Raw genomic sequence first — 24,104 nt, 5'->3', positions numbered from 1 at the left:
TAACTAATCCATCTCCCTGAGCTACTCGTTAAAAAGTAATCAGGAAATAACATGAATAACAATTTATTTTTAATTGCCTTTACAATTTATGAGTTGTAAATTTTCTGTAACGAAGATGCTTCGAATAATCTTTGATAGGCATTCTAGTCATATATTTTCTAATTAAAAGAAGGAAAACACTGCATTTCAAAGTTATTTTAAAATCCAGCTGTTGTATGATATAATGACAAATATGTTTTAATAATTCGAGCTTCATTTCGAACTAAAAAGACTTCGTCTCTATTAGAGATTGAACAAAATATTTTTATATTTAGTCTCCGGGGCCAATCTAGTGCTTCAAGACAATAAAATTAAAACATTATGATGAAATATTTCATATTATTTTTTGACATCTCATCAAAGATGAAGAAGAATATGGAAGTCTGGGCATTTACGGGGCTGACGACCGTCATCGGCTGGTTTAAGTGATCACTTTACACACGTGTAACATTCACCAAATGAATGAATTTTGGTGAATGTTACACGTGTGTAAAGTGATCACTTAAACCAGCCGATGACGGTCGTCAGCCCCGTAAATGCCCAGACTTCCATATTCTTCTTCATCTTTGATGAGATGTCAAAACATAATATGAAAATAACTCCTGTAATTGGAGATAATCCAGAAATGTGAACAAGTATTTGGACACACTTAAAATGTTGTAAATGAAATATTTCTATATAAAAACAAATGCACGAAACTAAATTTAAAAGACATATACCTTAAAATCTATCCTTTTACTAAACCAAAATATCTAGTATGTAGTATTTTCATCACATACTATACTCCTAAATTACAACTTCAATCGTCCACGTTATATTATATTCATCACATGGTAATCTTAAGCTAAGTTTTAATAAAGCTTAGCAAAAGCATAATACAAGTTCTCGTAAGATATCGCATGTTTTCTTAATTTTTTTTTATCACTTATACCAGCCTATGACGGTTGTAAGCCCAGACTTCTATATTCTTCTTCATCTATGTTGTGATGACAAAAAATATAAACATAAAAAATAACTGGAGATAATCCAGATTTGGAAACCAGCATTTGGACACACTAAAAATGTTGTTAATATTATATCTTTTAAGTCAAATCAACTGAATTCGGAAAAAAATTATCTTAAGTGTATTGCACAGTTCAGCGTTTTGCCTCAAATCCCTGATAAATATCGGTCATCTGAATAAATGCAATATTTGTTCATAAGAAATTTTGCAAGTAGGGATTATACGTAAAATAATTTTTTAATTTATTTCATTTTCTCTTATTATCATGCTTTTACCTTTAATATGATGCAGTTATATCAAGGGTAAACGTTTAAAATGTAATTTATTTTTAAAAAAAAAAGCACCCATCAAGTTGATATTCTAAATAAGGTGCACCAGAGCTTTACTTGATAAGATGACTTGTTTGAATGTTTAAAAACGATTTAAGGCGCTTTGTTTATTGAATTTTGTTCAAATTGTTACGAGGTACCCCAAATCTGGTTATGCGAATTGTATGTAAATTTTCCAACAGCGCTAACTAAGCCAAGTGTCTCTCACACAAACGATTACCAGATTACTCGAATAACACAACATATTTTTAATGAATTCAAAGTGAACAATGATAAACGTGTTATCTTTATACGGGAATTAGGGTTAATCTGTGTTGAATTACCATTTTACAAAGAGAAGCCCAAGGGCTATCCGCGTCGTTTCATAAATATTTCAATTAAAAATGGATATTTGATTAAAGCTAAGGGTATAATATATTTTTATATTTTTTTAATGTAAATTTTTCATAAGCTACATATAATATGTATTCAAAAATATTGTAAGTATTTTTTAAATATACACAATAGGGGTCGCTACCGGATTTTTAACAGTTATTTTTAATGCAATTATTTATGAATTCATGTTGATTATCTAACATATCTTATTTGTAAAAAAACTGGGAAAATCTTTACTCTATTTGATAGCTTTTTACTCCTCATAATGATTTAAATACAATATTACATAGTAAAAAGTTCACAAATATGTACGTGTCAAAATAGATTTTAAGAAAAAGTGGTATTTACTAAGTAAAACTTGAATTAAAAATTAATATATTTTACTACAAAGTGAGTGCCAAATCAACTTATGAAATTATGCAATAAAATTATCTATTTTTGCATAATTGTGTATAAAATAATTTAAACAGTGACTTTGAAAAAATATATATTAACTATGAAGACCACAGGTTCCAAAAGTCTTCTTGCCCCTCAGGGAGCCCTAGAGAGCTGAGGGAGTAATTCTAGCACAGAGAGTTATATTTTAAAAATCAAATTTAAAATAAATATCATTTATGATTTTGTGACATTTCAAATAATGCGTACATATGTAGCTCATGAAACGATCCACGTTTCTTATTAATGACACTTTAAGTAAATAAGTATGTAAAAAATCACATTGTTTTTCTGTTGCATGTGATTTAAAGAAAGTAAATTTCCAGGGGGGCCTTGTGACATTTTGTATCTAAAAAGTGGAGCCATAAGTCATATAAATTTAAGAACCTATGATCTAGATACACCTTAATTATAAAACTCCTCATCTCTCCTGTTTGTATTACCCCCTAGCGATGTGCGGACGATTTATATGATTCCGGGTAATTTTAAATAATTTGATATATCTGCCAAAACTTTAACACTTTTTCATGATAAAAGGTTTGAGTAATCCATTCAATATGGATGGGCAGTCATTTATTAAGCACAGCTTTACGTTTATTTGCCAACGAGAAAATGGTGGTATCTGAAAACTTTCAGGTCCCAGTTAATCCATTTCAGCTCCGAAAATATGACTTATGTAAAAGCACGTTCAATTTTACAACCGAACTTCATTATTCTTATATAATTACTCTTGTAATGGTTTTTTCTTCATCATAACTCAGTTACTATTATACTTTAATATCAAAACGTAACTTAATCTAGTTTCAACTTTTTCACATAAATAAAAAATAATTTAACTTTTCTTGTACTAATCCCATTAAGTATGTTTTACTTTGAAACGTGAAAAGATCATATTTTTAAATAAATAAATGATTATTTACTATAATATATACAACACTCTGGATTGGTATCGAAAATGAAGGACTGATCACCGTACTTTCATGAAATGTACGATTTAAATGTTACTGCGTCGATTCGATGAAGTAACTTTTACACCACTTAGTACGTATAAGGGTGAAAAGGAAATTTTTTGTTTTAAATTTATAAATTCTTAGTATATAAAAATTAATGTCCTTTGTTTACTCTTAGTTTCGAAATTTCAAAATGCCACTTATGGTATTTTTGTAAGTTATTCAAATTCAGAAATACATATAAAATAAATACTGATATAAAACATTAATTAAAAATATGATTTTCCCAAATTCCTCACCATTATTTTGTTTGTTCCCTAAACCAAGTTCCAACCCTAAACTTCCCTCCCTCAAGTTATACTCCCACCCGCCTCTACGAATAACAGTAATAATAATGTTAGTTTTTGTGATCACCTGTCGATGAAAATATCTGTAGTTTTCAAATCGTGTGAAAAAAAAACTCAATCAGTAAATTAATTAATCAAGTGTTTAATTAGTAGTATTTGAATGAAAATATACAATAAAAATATGTATTGAAATTCTTTATAATTTTTAAATTAAGTTTGTATTAAAATCATGATATATTTTATTATAATATTTTTAAGTTCACTGGTTTCACATGTATTTAAACCATATTTGCAAAAGTAAAAAAATCAAAAACAAACGTCTTTTTGAGAAATATTTTTACATCGAATCAACAAACTGTAAGCCACACGAAGGTAATATCGGCTTACCAACAAAATATATTATTTTTATCGGCCAACAAACCCGGTTTTCCTCATTCCGAGAAAACAAAGAAAGATGTTTTATAATAAAATAAACTCCTCTCTATTTACCCGTGACGATCCCCAGAATTCATCAGATCTTCTGTCAAACATAGTAGACAACACCACAAATAAAGTGTTCGCGATACTATTACATTTCTTTTCCCCCAATGAAGTTTTAGACCATTTTTGTTGGAGGCGTTCGCCAAAGATTGTGATTGTTTATCACAATGTTAGGAAAATAAATAAGACCAAATAAAAAATGCTATTTTCCCTTTTTGAATTTTCTATATCATATTCGTTTATCGTAATTGTAAAAAAACACTTGTTATTTACAGCTTGAGTTATATTTATTTTATTATATTTTATATTTTTATTAATGTTATTTTATTATAAAATAAAATAAGTTTAACTCATGTGGTAAAAAATAGGTTTTTTTTCAATACAATTTCATTATGTCTTATCACAAATTGGATTCTGAAACAATAAATAAAATATTCGTATATCGTTTCAAATATTGTATTTTTTATCGTCTGCCTCCGTAGTGTAATAGTCAGTTCGTTCGGCTTCCATACTGGAGGTCCCGGGTTTGATTCCTAGGGGAGGAGTTCAAATAAATAAAAGTGATTATTTCACTCTAACATTTATTCAATATTGACCTGGACTGGTACCTGAAGCGGAGGGCTGATTTCCCTTATGAGTTAACACTCAAGATAACACTGCTTTTATATGATGCAGTGCCATATGCACCATTGGATGGAGATGAAGATTTGTGAGAAAGAACGAAAATATTATATTTGTTAAGTAATATTAGCGTTAGATGTAAATAAAAGAATTAAATTTCGTTAATTGATTCGGCAGTCACTTTGTCGTTATATCTATCCAATTTTCAATTTAAATTTTACTTGAAAAATACCACTATTTCTTGAAATCTATCATAACTAACGTGACCATTTATTTTTGTCCTCAAAACGGGACATCTACCAATGTTTACATAATAGTATGTATATTCAAGAAAACACACATTTTTTCATAGTTTTATGTATTAATAAAAAAAAGGAATGTTGATAAAGAAAATAAAAGGAATAAATAATAAAAATATGAAAAAAATATTTTGTTTTATACGGGACAGGCTGTCTAAAAACGGGACGGTCCCGTTCAAAACGGGACGTATGGTCACATAAATCATAACGCGTGTTTCGATGCATACTGCGTCATTTTTTTAACTCAGTACGGTTTTTGAAACATCGGTGAAACTCTTTTTTTTTGTCTTAAGGTTAGAATCCTTTTAGTTTTTCGATATATTTTTTTCCAATATAGGGAATAAATTGTGTTATGTAATTTAACTTCAATAAATGAATATAACACTTTAGTGACAGCATTTATTCAAGTATATCTAGAAAACGATATATTGTTTTAGCAGGAAGTATAGAAAAATGGTGAATTCTTCGCTTTTCCCCTACAAGATATCGGAGGAGCCAATCAGAGAATGAAGGGGTGGGATGTGGAAGGGATGAAGGCTAAAGAGAAGGGGAAAGATGGATAGGACCGTGTAAATTGTCATAATAATCGAATATGACAAGACTTTTTTATGTTTCACACTAATGTATAACTACAAGTCCATTTAGTATTGAATTCATGTTTCAGGTTATTGGCAAAAAAGGTGATAAAATATTGTCAGAAATATAAGGAAACTTGGGTTCATTTCACATGTATTTCATTTCACATTTCACATATATTTTCGGCCAACGTCGGGTCGGGATTGGATCTAGCTGACTAACAAAACTAACTAAATACTCATCCCTTTCACTGCCTACACCGGAGTCGTTCTACAAAAATTGTTGGTAAATTTACAAACTTGTTTTAATTTTGATTGGCAGTGAAAGTGATATCAAAAGATTTTAAATGTAAATTCATAGTAAAATCATGATACAATTTTATTTCATATTTTCAATAAATTTTACGACTTAGTTAAAAAAATTGCTTTGCAAGAGAAGGTCTGTCAGAAAGCCAAGATGCTGTATCAAATCGGGGAATACGGAGGGACAGCGTTCAATAAAAGTTCATTTCACAGATTATCTATATGTAGTGTTTTTAAACGAATAAACCATTACGATGCTCCCCGCAGAGAGAGGCAGATGAATAGAACGCCTTACCAATCTGTTTTTGAAAACAATCTTCGCCACTTCTACATTCAAACATCCTTTGAACGATAGTGCTTATCTCTCAGTCTTGCATTTTTCTCATATATCACCATTTGAACATCATAAAACGTCTTCCAATGACAAGTTATTTACCAAAAACATATATGTATTACAATTTGAAAGAAATAACTAAACAATATGTTAAATTTACAAACGATCTCATTGAAAGTAAAGTATTTTTAACATGCGGTGTTTTCTACGTTTGTAAACATGAACAATGAAAATTAAAAAAAAAAAAAGTTTTACAATTTTAAGGAATAACTGGACGATACATTTACCATATATAAAAAAAATATTATAAAAAACGTAAATTATATTTTTTTAAAGGAAAAACTGCAAAAACTGTAAATTTACAAATGATCTAATAGAATGTAAATTATTTTTAGCATGTAATGTAATCTACGTTTATAAACATATACAATGACAAAGTGTTTACAAAACATTAGACGGTAAACGAGTTTTTATATTGCCTGACTGTATACTTGCTAGATTAAAGCAGCTGGATTTATAACACATAATGATTTTATTATGCCGTTATGCTGCAACTTAGCCATACTGTAGTAGGAGAGACTGTATTGCCGCATCATGCAGAGTAGCTATTTTAAAGTTAAAAGATATATCGGCACAAAGGGCTGACTACGGCCATTCGAGGAACTACATTTTTATAGTCTGGGAATTTCTTTGAAGACATTTCACAGCGGATACGAATTGTTCGGGAACGCGTGAAAATATCGCATACAAGGTGAAATACATGTGGAAAATAAAGCATTCCGACTGATTATATCTGTTGCTAAAAATGCACCACATCTAAGCTCGTTATATGTTATGTACAAGTATTAACTTCACAGAAATATCACTTTTTGAAGCGTTAAACTTTTTAACCTCTAAAATTGAGGCATCTAAGAAATTTAGTACCTAGATTTAGTATGCGTATTTATTACTGATATCTCTATCGAGAGAATAATCAGTGTTTTGGGAGATGTATAAATCTAGAATAAGCGAAGAATGTTTGCAAGCACGGAGTGATGTGTCGTTCAATTATCTTTGCCTACCTTTACGGGGAAGCGGCATGATGGTAGGTTTTTAGTTCGTTATCTTTAACGAAATAAAACAACTAAAAATTTGCAACGAATACGAAATCTTTTTCAAGTTTGAATTTTTATTTTATAATAGTATTACGAGTAGCTCTTAGCTTAAAAGTATCCACCAATATCGGTAAATAAGCTATCGATGGTTAAATAAAGTTTACTTGAGAAATGTTATTGTTTTTTTAAGATGAGCCATATGTTCGTTTTGCCTTATGACTTTGAGTCTATGTATATATAATACAAGTAAACATTTTAAGATTAATATTATATTATCTATAAATACATTCTGCGGATTGTCGCTTCTATTGTGTATTGGTACAGTGTACAATTGGGTACGGATGAAAGCTCCCAACCGCATTCCCGGATCTGATAAAAATACTCTCTGCATCCTGAAAAACCACTATTGCATAGCCATTTTTGTATGAAGTAATTATCGAAAGTTATATGAAAATGTCGAATAAAATTGTCTCATGATTTTACTTTATATTTACGTTTAGAAACTTTCCATATCCTTGTCACTTCTAATCTAAATAAATTGTACTTCGGAAAATCACAGCTGAGCTTTTAGAAGTGCCTTTATATAGACAGTGAAAAGGATTAGTAGTTAGTTACTTCAACTAGTCAACTAGATCCGATTTCCACCCGGCGGTGGTTGGTACATGGCCGCCTCTACAACCCCAATCAGTACAGTCGGCAGACACGGAGCAATGTCAAGTCATTTTCAGAAAACGTTCAGGCATTGTATTTCCCACTCAACCATTATTCACCGACATTCTTCGGGTTCGGTTGATAGTTAAAAGAAGAAGAAGATAAAAGCGTAAAAGCGTCAAACTCAACTAATATGCAGCCATTAATAGAGATTTACCCATAGTAAGCCGATGATTCAGGGAGTTAATAGAGATACCATCGATAATTTAGACCATTTTTGATAAATTACGGTTGACTTAGCTGGCTGTTAAGCCTATAAAATAGGGTCAACTAAAATTTATTGAATACGCAATTAATTTCGTGAAAAAAATACTTCAACAAAGTAAAGTGTACCAAAATATCGGTTATATTTCTGTATAAATATAAAAATCATCACTTTTTTGCATACATAATTGCAAGAAGGATATTTCTTAAGAGGTTAAATAAATAATTTGATTGATATTTTTCCTACATAATAATTAAGTTCATTTTATTATATAAGCATATGGTAACACTTATTAAAAATAGTTGAAATATATTTCAATAAAAACACGTTAATATTGTAAAAATGGCGATAAAAAGTTTACAATACTGAGTCATGAAAGAGATTAGTAGCGCATCATTCTTTAGTAATTATTTTTCTGTACAAGCGGCCAGACTAAAGAATGAATCATTTTTCATGTGAAAAATGCACAATCTCTGATGACTTTTAGGAAACGCTTGAAATATTTCAAGGAAGGTAAGAAATATCTATCCTTGAAATGTCATATCGTTCATCCTTAGTTTACTCTACCTCTTCTCCCTCAACTCTTTACCTGATTCACCTTCCTTTTCTTTCTTTATTTGCATCAATTACATGTTTCATTCTCATATGTACTGTGGAAATAATTTTTTTAACATTCATACTCCAAAATTTTTATATGTATTTTTAAAACAATACTATTGAACAAGCACTTTCTGTCTTATTTTAAACAGCTCTATGAAGTCTAAATTTTGACCAATATTACATACTTGTTTATTTTGGTCGATTTGTATATTGATATTGATTCTAAGATGTAAAATAGTACATTTCTCTCTTTATAAAAGCTTCATATTAAGTTTAAATTAACTTTTATAAAAAAGTTAATAAAAGATGTTGAGTGTATTTCAACATATAAGTATGTTAAAAATTCTGTAAAAAGTAGTAATATATGCACGATTTAAAAAATAATACTTAAAGAAGGTGCAATATTAAACAGCATATATTTATCAAGATCAATCTTGAAAAGAGATTTTAATGATGTAGCAGCTTCAGTGGCGCATCTCATATTTTTACCAGATTGTTTAAATGATCCCAGCATATGATACATACATTTTCAAATAAAACACACGATGACTTTACTTTCATGTATTTTTATGTATATTTTTCGAAACGTCTATAAAAAAATCAATGTGAACCGTTCCCAGCATGGGCTACTGATATTCGCATAATATTGTACTGTGTGAATGATTTATAGTTTCCATTTTCATTTTCAGACCATGAAATATACGACAAAATTGTTTTGTATTAATCAAAATTTCAGCGTACAAATATTGATAAAATATGAAAGTGTATTTTAAAATCACTAAAAAAAGCTAATTTTAAAATACACACACACACACACACTCGTATTTTAATTAAAGTTTTAAAGTTGACATTGGTGAAATAATTATTTTTATGCAAAAATTATTTAATTTAATTTATTAAATCGAAATATCATTATTATTTTTTGACATCTCATCAAAGATGAAGAAGAATATGGAAGTTTGGGCATTTACGGGGCTGACGACCGTCATAGGCTGGTTTAAGTGATCACTTTACACACGTGTAACATTCACCGATTCTACCCATTATTGACAACCACACTACTCAAATTCTTAGAAGTTCTGTATATATGAACTAATTTAGAAACCTTGTTCTTGAATCACTAGAACTTCGCTAGAGACATCTAATGAAATATCTTTAATAAGAAAAAACATATAAAATCATGCTTCTAGCTTTCTAGCTACCCACCAGTCTAATGATGTTGGTAATGATGAAACTCGGTAACTTGGTGGAATGATAATAGTAATCAAAATTTTATTAGTATTTTAATTTTATTATGATTGTACTAAACAATTTAATTTTATTTTGTCGGAAAAATTATACAAAAATTATCAACCCCTGCCTTGTTTTGCAACATTTTGACAACGATTTTGTTTAATCTTTCACCAGTCTGATCTTGGTAACGATCAAACCCAGTCAATGGTGGAATGAAATAACAGTAGAAAAAAACTACATAGTCGTTGTAGATGTTTTATTTATAAAATATATTGTAGGAAACTCCATCTCATACATGGTGAATAAACCCGTGATTATGTACTGAAACATATAAGAGTGGTCTTTAATTATGTTATTCATGAAGTCTATCTAGAAAAATCTTCTAAGTTCACAAAATAACGTATCCCGGATTGCCCCAGGACTTCCCTTATGTGCTGCTTTTATCTTTAGAAATCCTTGTTGTTATCTAACTTTATTAAATACTCTTTGAGATTACATTGTTATTATGAAATATCCTGTTCACATTCACAGCAGCGTGAAATTGTATTTCACGAGCTTTCTCGTGGAAAACCTTGGTCGTATTTAGATTAATAAACAAAACTATACGTTAAAATCGGTACGTGGAACGATTCTATTATGGCTCAGTTTAAGGAGAGATTATGAGTCTTAAACCAGATTACGTTTAACTGACGTGCGACATTTCTTTTTGTATTTTTTATGTTTTCAACTAACGGCATTTTGGTGGATGGTTAAACAAATCACTGCTGACTGAACGTGTCGACAGAAAATATCTCAAGTATAAACCAACATTCGTTATGAAATATGATCAGGAAAATTTCATGTGAATATTCTTTTTTCTCCTGTTTTTCTAAGGACACATAATATCAAGGATTTAAACGAGTATAACTTAAAAATAAATGTATGGTAAAATTGATGTTACTTTTAGTTAAAAAATTTAATTGAGTTTTGTTGTTGTTTTCATTCAGTTATAAAATTTCGAATATTAAAACAACTTCACGAATTTGGTTCTTTATTTATTATCTTATTTACGTCTACCCAACAAGTAAAACTGGCGTCGTGGGTTTGATTCCCACCACTTGCAAATATATTTTTTAAAAGGTCCAACTCCAACATGCGCCTGTAGCACCACATCTCAAACGCCTTCAGCCGACCCCGTTCTGCTTTTCCAAATACGAATCAAAATATGCACATATTCAATAAACTTTCGGATGAATAGGATAAAATTACTGTGATATGTATTTAACTTATAGAAATCTATAAAATAAGAGAGATTAATCGCAAGTACAAACAGATTGTACCATTTTATTTTTTTACAAGTGGACATGAAATTGATAAAGCTACGTCATTTGTATGGCTCAGGAATTGGCTTCATAAAACTGATTTGTGTATTTTTGTTGGAGGTAGAACGAAATACATAAATCTGGACATGTCTCCTAATGGATTGTTTCGGAACAATGGCCGTCGCAGACTCTCGCAATGATTGATGGGTTTCCATATTGCTCCGGCGGCGCAGACACGATACCTTTTATTATATTAATGAATCTTTACAAGTCTATCAACGCAAAATTTCAATCAAGGTAACCAAATAAAAATCACACTTTTTTATACAAATTCTTCAGAGATCGAAGAAATCAATCATACCATATCATAATTTACGTCCGTGTAAGCGCTTTTGAGTTAGTATTTTACAAAAATGGTGCTTTTTACCATGGGGTAAGAGGCTGGGGGTGATGAATTTTTTGGATACACTTTTCGTACTTAAAAACACTTTGATTTTTATGATAACTTAATTATAACGTCCACCTATATTCGAGTTATATTTGCATACATAACTGAAAATGGTAGCTTTCAAAAGGAACTGGGAGTGCGCTTAGGAATTGCAAGGTCCGCATTCAATAGTATGAAGGCTATCTGGAAATCGGATTTATAATCAGTGAAGACCAAATGCTGCCTATACAATGCCTGCATTCCTTCTTTTATCTTATACGGCTGTAAAACATGACACTTTACAAGGGCCCAGAGCAGCCGTGTTCTAAGCTTTGAGAATAGGTGTCTGCGAATAATTTTAGGCCTGTGGTGATTTGAGTTTGTAAGGGATGAAGAGATAAGGCGCAGGGCGCAGCAAATCTAGGTTACAACTGTCGTCAAGAAAAAGCGATTCAGTTGGCTTGGCCATATACACCGCATGCCTCCCGAGAGCCTTAATCAAGCTTGCCCCTTTTACAAGGCATTAAACCTCTGCTGACAAGTCGTCGGCAGTTCTCGTCTGAACTTTGGGACGCAAACCTAACTAGGGACGATGTAAGGGATCTGGTGGCTGACAGAAAAGCCTGGATACAGTTAATGGACTCCATTTACTCCACATAGAAAACGAATATGGTCAAATAATAATTAATAATATATTTACATATTTCGTTATTGTTAACGTAAAAAAAAATAAAGTGTTTTAAATTCCAAAAAATTAATACTGACTGATTTATGAGAAAACAGTAAATAGTTAGTGTCAGATAAAAAAATAAATAATTTTCATCCGTTAAAAGTAACTAGTCAATAACAGTAATTTCATCTCAACTTTCGTTAAGATCAAATTCTTATATGAAGGATATTTCTCCGATAATCTCTTGAGTTCGAAATGAGCAAACTAATCGAGAAATGAGAAAAGTTTTAAAACACTTTTTTCTACCAATATTTTTGCTAACTTCCTCATAATCCACGTTTGGCTCAAGATATCCGATGATTTGGGTATTCAAAGAATTTATTTATTATCAAATATTAATTTACGAGCAATACGTTTTACGAGGAAATTTTCAAAGTAGATCGTGAAATTTCCCTAAGCGAGCAAAAGGTGAGTGACTGAAAGATATGCTAACTTAACTTGTCAATTTATTAAAAGAGATTATGTTCGTTTTATTAAATTGTATATTAAATTAGGAACTTATGATCAAAAACTATTTTTATTGTAAAATAACGATAGATTTTCCAACATTTTGAGTGTGTCCAAATACTTGTTCACAAAATTTGGATTTTTTCCAATTACAGGAGTTATTTTCATATTATTTTTCATCAGCCTCGTAAATGCCCAGACTTCCACATTCTTCTTCATATTTGATGAGATGTCAAAAAAAAATAGGATTGATTTTGTTATAATAAACAATGTTATGTTTACACGATGCTGAAATGCAAATGCTTAGATGGTCAGCTGAAGTGTCCCTTAGAGATAAAATAAAGAGTTCACGCATTCGTGGAAACCCAGGTGTAACTGATATCAATAGTACCTAAGATAGAGGAAAGGCAATCGAGATGGTATGGGCACATAGAACGTTGAGAACCTGAACATATTGTAAACCAAGCGATTGCCATGGATCTTCCTCGATAGACATCTAGAGGAAGATCAAAAAATTCATGGATGCTGCAGAAAGATGACATAATTCGAAGGCATTGCCTAGGTGACGTAATATTTGATAGAAGGACCTACAACCTGATGACGAGGAAAGCTGACTCCATCAGTCTACAAAGACGATAAGTTGGGATGGAACCAAGAAGAGAAAGATGGAATATTTTCAAAACTTATTTTGTAAAATATTGATTTATTAAAGTACTCGAAGGTGCTTTTTGATAACGTTATTATTCTCCAACATTGGAAGTTTTGTATTAAGACATGAAATACATTATTCGAATTTGTTTTACTGCGAAAATTTCGAAAGACGCAAAACACAAAAACTCGACGAAAGTTATAAAATCTCAACAATAACATGGGAATATGTTTATCTGAATTTATTGAATAAAGGTTTTGAATCGATTTGAAGAATAACACAAATCGCAACGTTTCTTAAAAATAGTTTTTTTTTGCGATTAATTTTGCGGCGTCAAAGTTTTGCTGAAAAGACCCGAGGGAAATGAAAAAAGTTTTTTTTGTCCACACACAAATAAAACGTACGTCACTGAATAGTTTGGACAGGGGAACTTTTTAAACAGGTAATGGATTTTCAAATTCCCAAGTTGGGACTCCTGACCAAAAGGCAGCGACGGCTGCTGCTGAGGGGTGGCATAATGTGACAAGGGTTGATAGTTTCATACTTAAGTGTTTCATGGCGTCAAATACAGCGGCAGTATATTAAACCGCAGTTGTAACGCAATCCGAATACGGTCTTAAGATTGTAACGTATAGCGTGTACGACTCATAATGTATATTTATGCCACAACGATACTTGACATCAAAAGCGAAACGAGAGCTGCAACCCACTACCGGGGTGTATCTTCGCACATATATATATATATATATATGTGCGAATATATATATATATATATATATATATATATATATATATATATATATATATATATATATATATATATATATATATATATATATATATATATATATATATATATATATATATATATATATATATATATATATATAAATATATTTATATGTATGTGTGTGTGAATACAAATACACGTTTATTCTAAAAGTATTATGAAATTAAAAGTACCTACTCGATATTTATTTATTTAAACGTCATGTACAGAAAAGAAATAACTACATTGTCGGGCTTATTGTTAAAAAGTTATATCTTGCAGCCGACCAAAAACAGTATAGCGATATTGATCAAAACGTTTGATGCTATATACCTACTTATAGCTGTTTGCAATCAGAGGGTAGATAGTACTTGAACATTTAAAAGAACCTAAATTACAAAAGATGATAACAAGGATATCATTTATCATTCCAAAGAAAATTATATTACATAATTTTGAATTGACTCCTGGGTTATTTTTTTTCAATTTTGTAAGAGCAGAGTTAAATGAACTTATTTTTTATAGACCAGATCGAGAAAATAATTTTTCAATAGGTTAGTAAGAAACCTAGAGGATATTTCTCACATAAGTTATATTTTCAAATAAAAAATGTAAATTTGACAAGCATTTTTTAGCGTTTATATAATATACGCATATTTACTATTTTAAGTATGGATAATAATGGGTATCCATTCAAAAATTAATTAAAAAAAAAGATAATCTCACATTTTATTTGTATAACTAATTATCTTGACGTCTTATGAAAAAATAAAAAAATATTTATATCCAATATTTACTGTAAATAATTCAGCACGAGCCCTTGGTAAATCAAAGCCTTGTATAGTTGTTAATATTGAGGGTTTAACACAAAACAAACATTGAAGCCCCAATACGTTTATAATGTACAGTAGATTGTATACAATGGTTAATTACATCATTATTTAGGTTGCTTGAAATGGTTACTTAGTTAATTTTGAATTTATGGTACCAATACACATGAATGTATGTTTTGAGAGTTAACCGTTAATCAAACCCGAATGAATTATTATTAATAGGGCGTTGTTAAATTCTACGATCTGTTGTATAAATAATGAATTATACGAGGTAATAATTCAGCAGATTGGGCACATTATCGTGCCCAGTTACGTTTTTTTTTTAAATAGTTATTGAATTACGGGAAATGAGTCATATAGATATTCTTATTTTCTTGTTGAGAGTTAACCGTTAATCAAACCGGAATGAATTATTATTAATTGGGCGTTGTTAAATTCTACGATCTGTTGAATAAAAAATGAATTATACGAGGTAATAATTCAGCAGATTGGGCACATTATCGTGTTACGTTTTTTTATTATTTTAAAAATAGTTGTTGAATTACAGGAAATGAGTAATATAGATATTCTTATTTTCTTGTGATATACATATATTTATGTCGGGTTGTGATCCCATAGCACGATCGCAAACTCTTACAGTTTCTGGGTTCGAACCCACTGTTCTACAAGTTACATATGAATTAAATATCAGCCGTACATTTTTGGACACAAAAATACTGTTTCCATTGATTAAACCTGAATTAATCAAAATTTAATGGGCATTGTTAAATTTAAGAATCTGTTGTTTAAATAATAAATTAACTGTGGTAATAATTTAGCAGATTAGGTAGATAAACAGCGTAATAGTAGTAGTGGCAGTAGAAGAATATGATAATTATATTTTACGAAAAAAAAATCTAAAATTATGGAAAGTATTATGAAATCTATTTAAAGAGACTTATAAATTCCTATAGGATTGTATATTTTGTAAGACTACTGGAAGAGGCTTGCATTCCATATGGGAAGAAATTTATATCTATCGTAATGTACCCGCATCACATATAAAAACGCAACCAGTATCTATCAGTAAGGAGTACCTACAACATTTTGAGTGTGTCTAAATACTTATTAAAAAATCTGGATTATCTCCAATTACAGGAGTTATTTTCATATTATTTTTTGACATCTCATCAAAGATGAAGAAGAATATGGAAGTCTGGGCATTTACGAAAAACAAAATAGTAAATTGTAAAGTGATCACGTAAACCAGTCAATGACGGTCAGCCTCGTAAATGCCCAGACTTCCATATTCTTCAAGAAATAAGTAGTACCTACTTTACCTTACTGCCAACCTTTACTTCCTACCCTAATTAATTATTTGTGCACGCCACTGAATACTAGTATGCAACCCGAGTGGGCAAGGCAACAGCATCCAATTCTCTTAGTCCACTTTTTATCCACTATATCGAGACAAAAGTTATAAGTTATTACGGGGTTCAGTGAGTTACTATACGACAGTTATTTTGGCGTGTCTCCTTTTCTATTGCGCTCCGTATTTCTGTCCCCGAAACAGTTATTCCGTTTCAGTTTTGTGTTTTCTTTCTTCCGGAGCTCATATTTATGTGTCAACCGAGCAGAAATACGCGCCAGTGATTAATTAACGTGTTTTGCAGAATAAACGACTCGTTATTTTTAACGAGAATATGTTTACGTAACTGATGTACATATGTAATGATACATTCCATTATTTTCGGTAGTAAAAATAATTATTTTATGCTAGTCAGCGAGTACAATGAAATTAATGCAAAAATAAACAATGCAAAACAAAAACAAAAAAAACTATTCGTTTCCTAATATTTTGTTAAGAAAATCATTTTGAATTATTTTATTTATTGTTTCGGCATTTACTTTGTAGTTAGACATGTTGAAATTATTAAAGAAAACACTTGTTTTTTTACCACTTGAGTTTATTTTATGACGGCTAGTTTCGGAAACTTAGCTTCCACCTTCAGGTCTAAATGTAAACATAGTTACATTTAGACCTGAAGATGAAAGCTTAGCTTCCAAAACTAGTCGTCATGAAATAAACTCAAGTGGTAAAAAAACAAGTGTTTTCAAAATACTCAAGTGGTAAAAATAAGTGTTTTATTTATAAATAAATACTGTATATTCTTACTTTGTTGAATGATTATCATGTTTAACTTCTAATTCTTTCATCTTATATTACACCCAAGTATTTGAAATGCCTGATCATTACAAGTTTTTCTCGGTCTTCGTCTATGTAGAACTCTATATAAACTTTTTTAAACGTATTTTTTATATAACCAAACAAAATAATTTAAATATTTTTGGTTATTTTTTAAGTAATAAATTATTTTGTTTGGTTATATAAATCGCCCTGGATTTGTGCCTGAAGCGCAGAAATGATCCCATTACCTTTATGTTCTTGACGGTCAAGATATACTGAGTCGATACAATGTAGGTAGTATGCACCATTGTGTACGGATAAGAGTTAAAAAAATAAGAAAAACAATATGACTTTCTGTCTCAAACTAGTTTGTTCGATATTATGGTATCTTAAACGAAAAAAAATAATGTAACAATAATTATGCATTAAAAATATTTTTCTACAATTTTCGTTCACTGTGCAAAAAAACAAAATTGGCAATTGAGAAAATATCATTTTTTTATGCGGGAAAAAGGATGAAATTTCGATAAGCTTAAATTATTAAAATAAATACAAAAAATGGCTTTGTATACAAAAAAGGAAGTAAATATTTGCTTTAAGAAGCGAGAGCGATAGTATACTCGCAAAATGTTAGTAATAAAAGCGTAATTTCAAATAATAAATCGTTTAATATTCCTTGCTGCAATGTTTGCAGAAGCATAAAAGTAGGATGTGATGTTTTTATCAAATAGGGAAAGTGCACGAATGCGCGGAGAATGGGATAAATGTGAACATAATTATTTATTTATTGTAAGTCTTAGACATTATAATGAAATGTGCATTATTCATAAGGGCAGAAAAGAATACAGGAGTAAGGTGTTTCAAAGGGAAAAAATGTAAAAGCTTAAATATTCATTTGATTACAAACATATTAAACATGTATTTAAGATATTTTTATAGGTTTTATTAGACACAACTAGCTATCAACTGTTGAATTGCATAACTGCGTGGCGTAGACTTTACTATTTCAAGTATTTTGTGCTGAGAGCGGAATCACTTAATAGTGAGATTTTTCAACGATATTGGTAATAATTATCTAAATTACAAACGTGGAATGAAGCAAAATAACATAATCGCTATCAAATTCGGCAATTGAAAATAATGAGTAAAATAATCGGCTATTATGATTTTTTTATACAATAAATGTAATCGAACATACCTTTTCAAATGTGTAGTTAATTAAATCCTATATTCTTTAATGAAAATTCTACTTTATCGTAAAATAACAGTGAGATACACAATATCATTCTTTTACTTTCAAAAGGTTCCGATTTTTAAACATTCATATGAAGTTAGATTAATCTTAAAATAAACTGACGATATGTAGCCGTTTACTTACAAGTTTACACATATCGCTCACTCTTTTTAACAACGTCAAATATCAAAAATCATCAGTTTTCAGTTGTTCATGTTTTCGGAATGCCTAGAAAATATACTATATCCCAGCAAAAGCGGCATATTTTGAACTTAATATTCACCCGCTACAGGGCAGAAAGTGTTGTTTTTTTGCATTTTGAAGAGAAGATATTGTTTATTTTTTTATAATAAACTTAATATATTTTAAAAGGAGAAAAGACATTCGGGTTTTACCTAAAAAATCTGTTGCACAGTAAAAAGTTCAAAAAATGCCTTGATATTTATTTTTAATACATTTTATTACGACCTCTTGAAAAATCAAGTTTTTTGATATATCAAAAAAGTCATATTTCACTCACTCCTTTCAAGAACGTCATAAATCAAAAATTGTCAATTTTCAGTTGCACGTGTTTTCAGAATACCCAGAAAATGTACTATATCCCAGCAAAACCGGCATATTTTTAACATAATATTTACCCGCTACAGGGCAGAAAGTGTTGTTTTTGCATTTTGAAGAAAATGCATTGTTTAATTTTTTATTTACATAAACTAAATGTTTTTCAAATGGAGAAATAACCTTCAGGTCTTACCTAAAAAGATCAGATACACAGTAAAAAGTTCAATAAGTGGCTTGATATTTATTTTTAATACATTGTATTATATTTTTTAACATTAAAAACGTTCTCCTGAAAAATCAAGTTTTTTGATTTAGGACGTTCTTGAAAGGAGTGAGCGATATGACTTCGTTGAAAGAAGTGAGCGATATGTATGTAACTAAGTAGGTTGTTAAAAAGTTCATAGAAGAGTAAACACATAGTATAATGTTATTTTTGCATAAATAAGAGACCTTCCTGATATTTTTAGCACAAGTTCCTTGATAATGTTTTTTTAAGTGGTATTATACAAATTGAACGATTAATGATAAGGAGAATGTTACATGAAAAAAAATGTTTTGAATCTCCTCATAATCTAATTCAGAATATCAATCCATAGTAGTTAAACTTTCGAATCATTATACTACGAAGGAAGAGAAACCAACGCTGTTCTTCTTGCCGATAGCAAAGAAGACCTGCAAACGTTGGTGACAAAAGTGTATAATGTGTGCAAGGAAAGTGATTTATTGATGAATGTTAGCAAATCCAAAATCATGGTTTTTGAAAGAGATGAATGTAGATCTGAGTGTGAAATATTGGTAAATGGGGAGATTTTGGAACAGGTAGATGATTTCATATATTTGGGTAGTATGTTTTCTAGGGATGGAAAGATTGATAAAGACATAGAAAGGAGAGTGAATGCTGGGAACAGAGTGAATGGTGCACTAAAATCAGTTTTAGCAAATAAAAATCTATCAGCGGAAGCTAAACTGGCACTACACAATGGAGTTCTGGTTCCAACCCTTATGTATGGAAGCGAAGCATGGAGTTGGCAAAAGAAGGATGAAAGCAGACTGAATGCAGTCGAAATGCGATCCCTCAGACGCATGTGTGGCAAAACGATGTTTGATAGATGTTCGAATGATGAAATAAGGAAAGAATGTAAGGCTGAGATAAGCATTATCGATAAAATAAAGAAAGGTGTGTTGAGATGGTTTGGACATGTGGAGCGTATGAGTGAAGAAAGAACGGTTAAACAAATTTATGGAGCGAATGTAGTTGGAAAAAGAAGCAGAGGACGACCGAGGAAAACTTGGCACAATCAGGTATGTCAAATACTTGAAAGCGGCCGGGTCAGGAGTCGTAATAATCGTCGGGTATGTATGAGGAGATGCATGAATGTAGAATAGGCAAAGAATGTTTGCAAAGACAGAGTGGTGTGGCGTTCGATTCTCTCTGCCTACCCCTGCGGGGAAGCGTCGTGATGGTTAGTTAGTTAGCTAGTTAGAAGAGAAACCAATCAATGAGAATCTATGTATTTATATATTTATATTTTAAACATATTATTTTTAAAAGACCGGTTTCGAATTTTTTTTTTTAAACGATTTTGTTATCATAAGAAGTTGAAAACACATATATAATGAGCGGAAAATATACAGATAAGACATAGAGAGTTAATATTGATTAGTAAATAGGTAATTTATTTCATACTAGCCCAGACTGGTCCCTAAAGCGCAGGAGTGATCACCTTGCCTTCGTGTCAGTAACGATCAAAATAACACTGCGTCAATACGGTGCAGTGCCCTTTGCACAATTAGGTGTGGATAAGGGTAAAAAGAAGTAAATGGTGGGTAAGCAAAAATGTACAAGTAAAAATATCAGCTGTTTAAAATTAATAAACAGGTTTTAGAGTACTTAAAAATAAGCACGTATAAAAAATGTAACAATACTTATTACTGTATGATGTAAAAGATTTCAGCAGGATAAATTCTAAGACATAAAGTAGCAAGTAGTTTTACTTTAAATGAATTCACTGTAGCATATCGCTCACTCCTTTCAAGAACGTCATAAATTAAAAATCGACAATTTTCAGTTGTGCATGTTTTCGGAATGCCCAGAAAATGTAGTATAACCCAGCAAAAGTGGCTTATTTTTTACTTAATATTAACCCGCTACAGGGCAGAAAGTGTTGTTTTTGCATTTCGAAGAAAAGGTATTGTTTAATTATTTTTATAAATATACTAGTTATTTTTCAAATGGAGAAAAAAAACCTTCAAATTTTAACCAAAAAAATCTGTTGCACAGTAAAAAGTTCAATAAGTGGCTTGATATTTATTTTTAATACATTGTGTCATATTTTTTAACTATAAAAACGTTCTTCTGAAAAATCAAGTTTTTATATTGACGTTCTTGAAAGGAGTGAACGATATATGTACTTATATAGTTTTTCGAGTATACTGTTAATTCATTGGAAACCCTTTAATTTTTATTGTAGGTATAAATTATTCAAATGACGGGGGTAAAATTGATAATTAAACCCTTCGGTCCGTCTTTCCTTGAAATCTAAGAGTCAGCCTTTGGTATTATCCGGTTACATCTCTACGTATAAGGAAATTGTTTTTCTAATGTATAATTAACAATATATATATATAAATTTAATTCAAATATATTATTTGTCTTAATAATTAATTAAAAACGAGTTCATTCTTAACTCTTAAAGAGAGTTCAAGATATTATACCGCAACAAAGCTCCGCTTTTAAGAAAAAAATATGTGTTATGTTCCGCCGATAAGTATTGAATAAAAAAAAAAATCATTTATATCCATGTTCGAAAATTGCATTATAATTGTTACAATCATGTTTTTTTGCACAGCCCATACGTACTCATTTGAAAAAAAAAAAAAACTACTCGCTTTCTAAATCTATGTATTTAATTAAAATATTTTATTTTTCTCAACAAATAATAATAAATTAATGTTTAAATTAAACGTATAGTAAAATATTCTTACTTGAAAGTGCTATCCAATCTTGACGAATCAAATCCAATGAATTTTGCAAGTGCAGTCAACAATTTAAGATAAAAGATTAACTTACTTTTTAATATTAAAAAATTACATTAACTTTATTTATTACGAATTACACTTTTAAAAAAAACACTGATTATCCTTAACGTTTTTTTTTTTACTTTGATAATATTACTTGCGCGCGTGAGGTCCGGAGATCGCGTCGAATTCTCACACGGAATCGGCTTCAAAACGCAACAGACTGACGTCCATCCACACGAGCGGCCGTCGGCGTACTGAAAAGCTACCCCAACGGATGCTTTGTGTGGACTGAAGACGCAATGCGCATGCGTCGTGATTTACAGCTTCCAATGTGATAAAAGTTAGATTAATTTATTCTAAATTAAATGAGATTAATAAAATTTTAAGAAATTTATGCCGGCATAGCATAAAATCGAGGCGTTTAATTTAAATTAGTATACGCGAACGCGCTTAGAAAATTTTCGCATATAAATACGCGTGAAATTAAATGAATATTCTCCATTTTCGTGCAGGAATTGAAAATAAGGTGTTTTGAAATATGCGAGTGTTCGGAGTTATTAAAAAGGAAAGGTAAATGGATTATCCGTGTTTTGTATATATATATATATATATATATATATATATATATATATATATATATATATATATATATATATATATATATATATATATATATATATATATATATATATATATATATATATATATATATATATATATATATATATATATATATATATATATATATATATATATATATATATATATATATATATATATATATATATATATATATATATATATATATATATATATTATATATATATATATATATATATATTATATATATATATATATATATATCTATATACATATATATATATATATATATATATATATATATATATATATATATATATATATATATATATATATATATATATATATATATATATATATATATATGTATATATATGAATTTCAGATAAAACCATTAATTAAATAATAAAAATACGTTGAAAAATCTTCTAAACTCTCTCCTGTAAAGTAACAGATTTGCAGATAGAGTAATTTACATAGGGGCCGTCGATTTGTATGTAAATAAAATAAACAACACCGCAATCATCGAACTTTTTTTTAAATGAGTATCATATAATATGAAGGGTATTATTAAAATTTATGGTAAAACATATTAATTCAAAACTAAGGTAAATAAAGCCCAAACAAAGTTTTGTACATTCGAGAGGAGTTTAATGAACTATTTCAAATCCCATATGCTTTGATTATTTTTGGTACATCATTTATGATTTGTACAACTTACAAAATGAGCTTAAAGGGTTTGCACGATGAAGGTATGACTATTTTGACAGCTCTGTAATAGGCTTATGAAGAGGTTGTGTATGTTAACAACAAACAACGGGTTTACTGAAGCATTACATACCGATACGCAGGGGCGTGCATTCCATATAGGCAGAAAAGCAGTGCCTGTCCTAACTTACCCGCGTGACATATGAAAACGCAACCAGTACCTACCCTACCTTACTAAGTATTTCTGCTACTGCCTACCAAAGCAAGTTATACCTAGCTTACCTTACTACCTACCTCTACTGCTTCCCCTTATTAATTCTCTGTGCACGCCACTGCCGATAAGTATAATTAAATTATATTTACAAATACAAATTTCTTAATAAAGATTAAGAAAACACCTATTTTTATTCATAAAATGTTTATGTGCGTTTGTTCAAAATCTTAAATCTCGTAAAATTTTCACCGCTTGCTTTAAAATTTAAACGAAACGTTGCATTCGAGTACGCGCATGTTTTTGGTTATGTAAATGAAATCTGTCACAGGTTAAACATCTTTTTCCAAATATTTTTTTACTGTAATGGCAGCGCCATCTGTTGAATGAAAGAACTGTACATGGAAAATTAAATATTGCTCATGACGGACAGCGTGCTTCTTGACACTGCCGTCACATTTTCAATGCTTCCAATTGCATTATTATTGCTTAGATTTTTATGTTTTCATTGCTTCA

General features: G+C 30.0%; 1 protein-coding gene across 1 annotated transcript in view; it reads right to left on the bottom strand.

Moving 5' to 3' along the window:
• Positions 1-22,328, bottom strand: part of LOC148300160 (uncharacterized) — a gene marked incomplete at its 3' end in the record, with an annotated part of 128,450 nt that extends 106,122 nt beyond the window's left edge. The window contains exon 1 of the mRNA XM_088275171.1: positions 22,034-22,328. The remainder of the gene's footprint in view (positions 1-22,033) is intronic.
• Between the last annotated feature and the right edge of the window lie 1,776 nt (positions 22,329-24,104).

The sequence above is a fragment of the Brachycentrus maculatus genome, unplaced genomic scaffold (assembly GCF_059751285.1).
Source record: "Brachycentrus maculatus isolate JH-2025_06_01 unplaced genomic scaffold, ASM5975128v1 h1tg000810l, whole genome shotgun sequence".
In the NCBI taxonomy this organism is placed as follows: Eukaryota; Metazoa; Arthropoda; class Insecta; order Trichoptera; family Brachycentridae; genus Brachycentrus; species Brachycentrus maculatus.
This window is presented reverse-complemented; position numbering and strand designations above follow the sequence as displayed.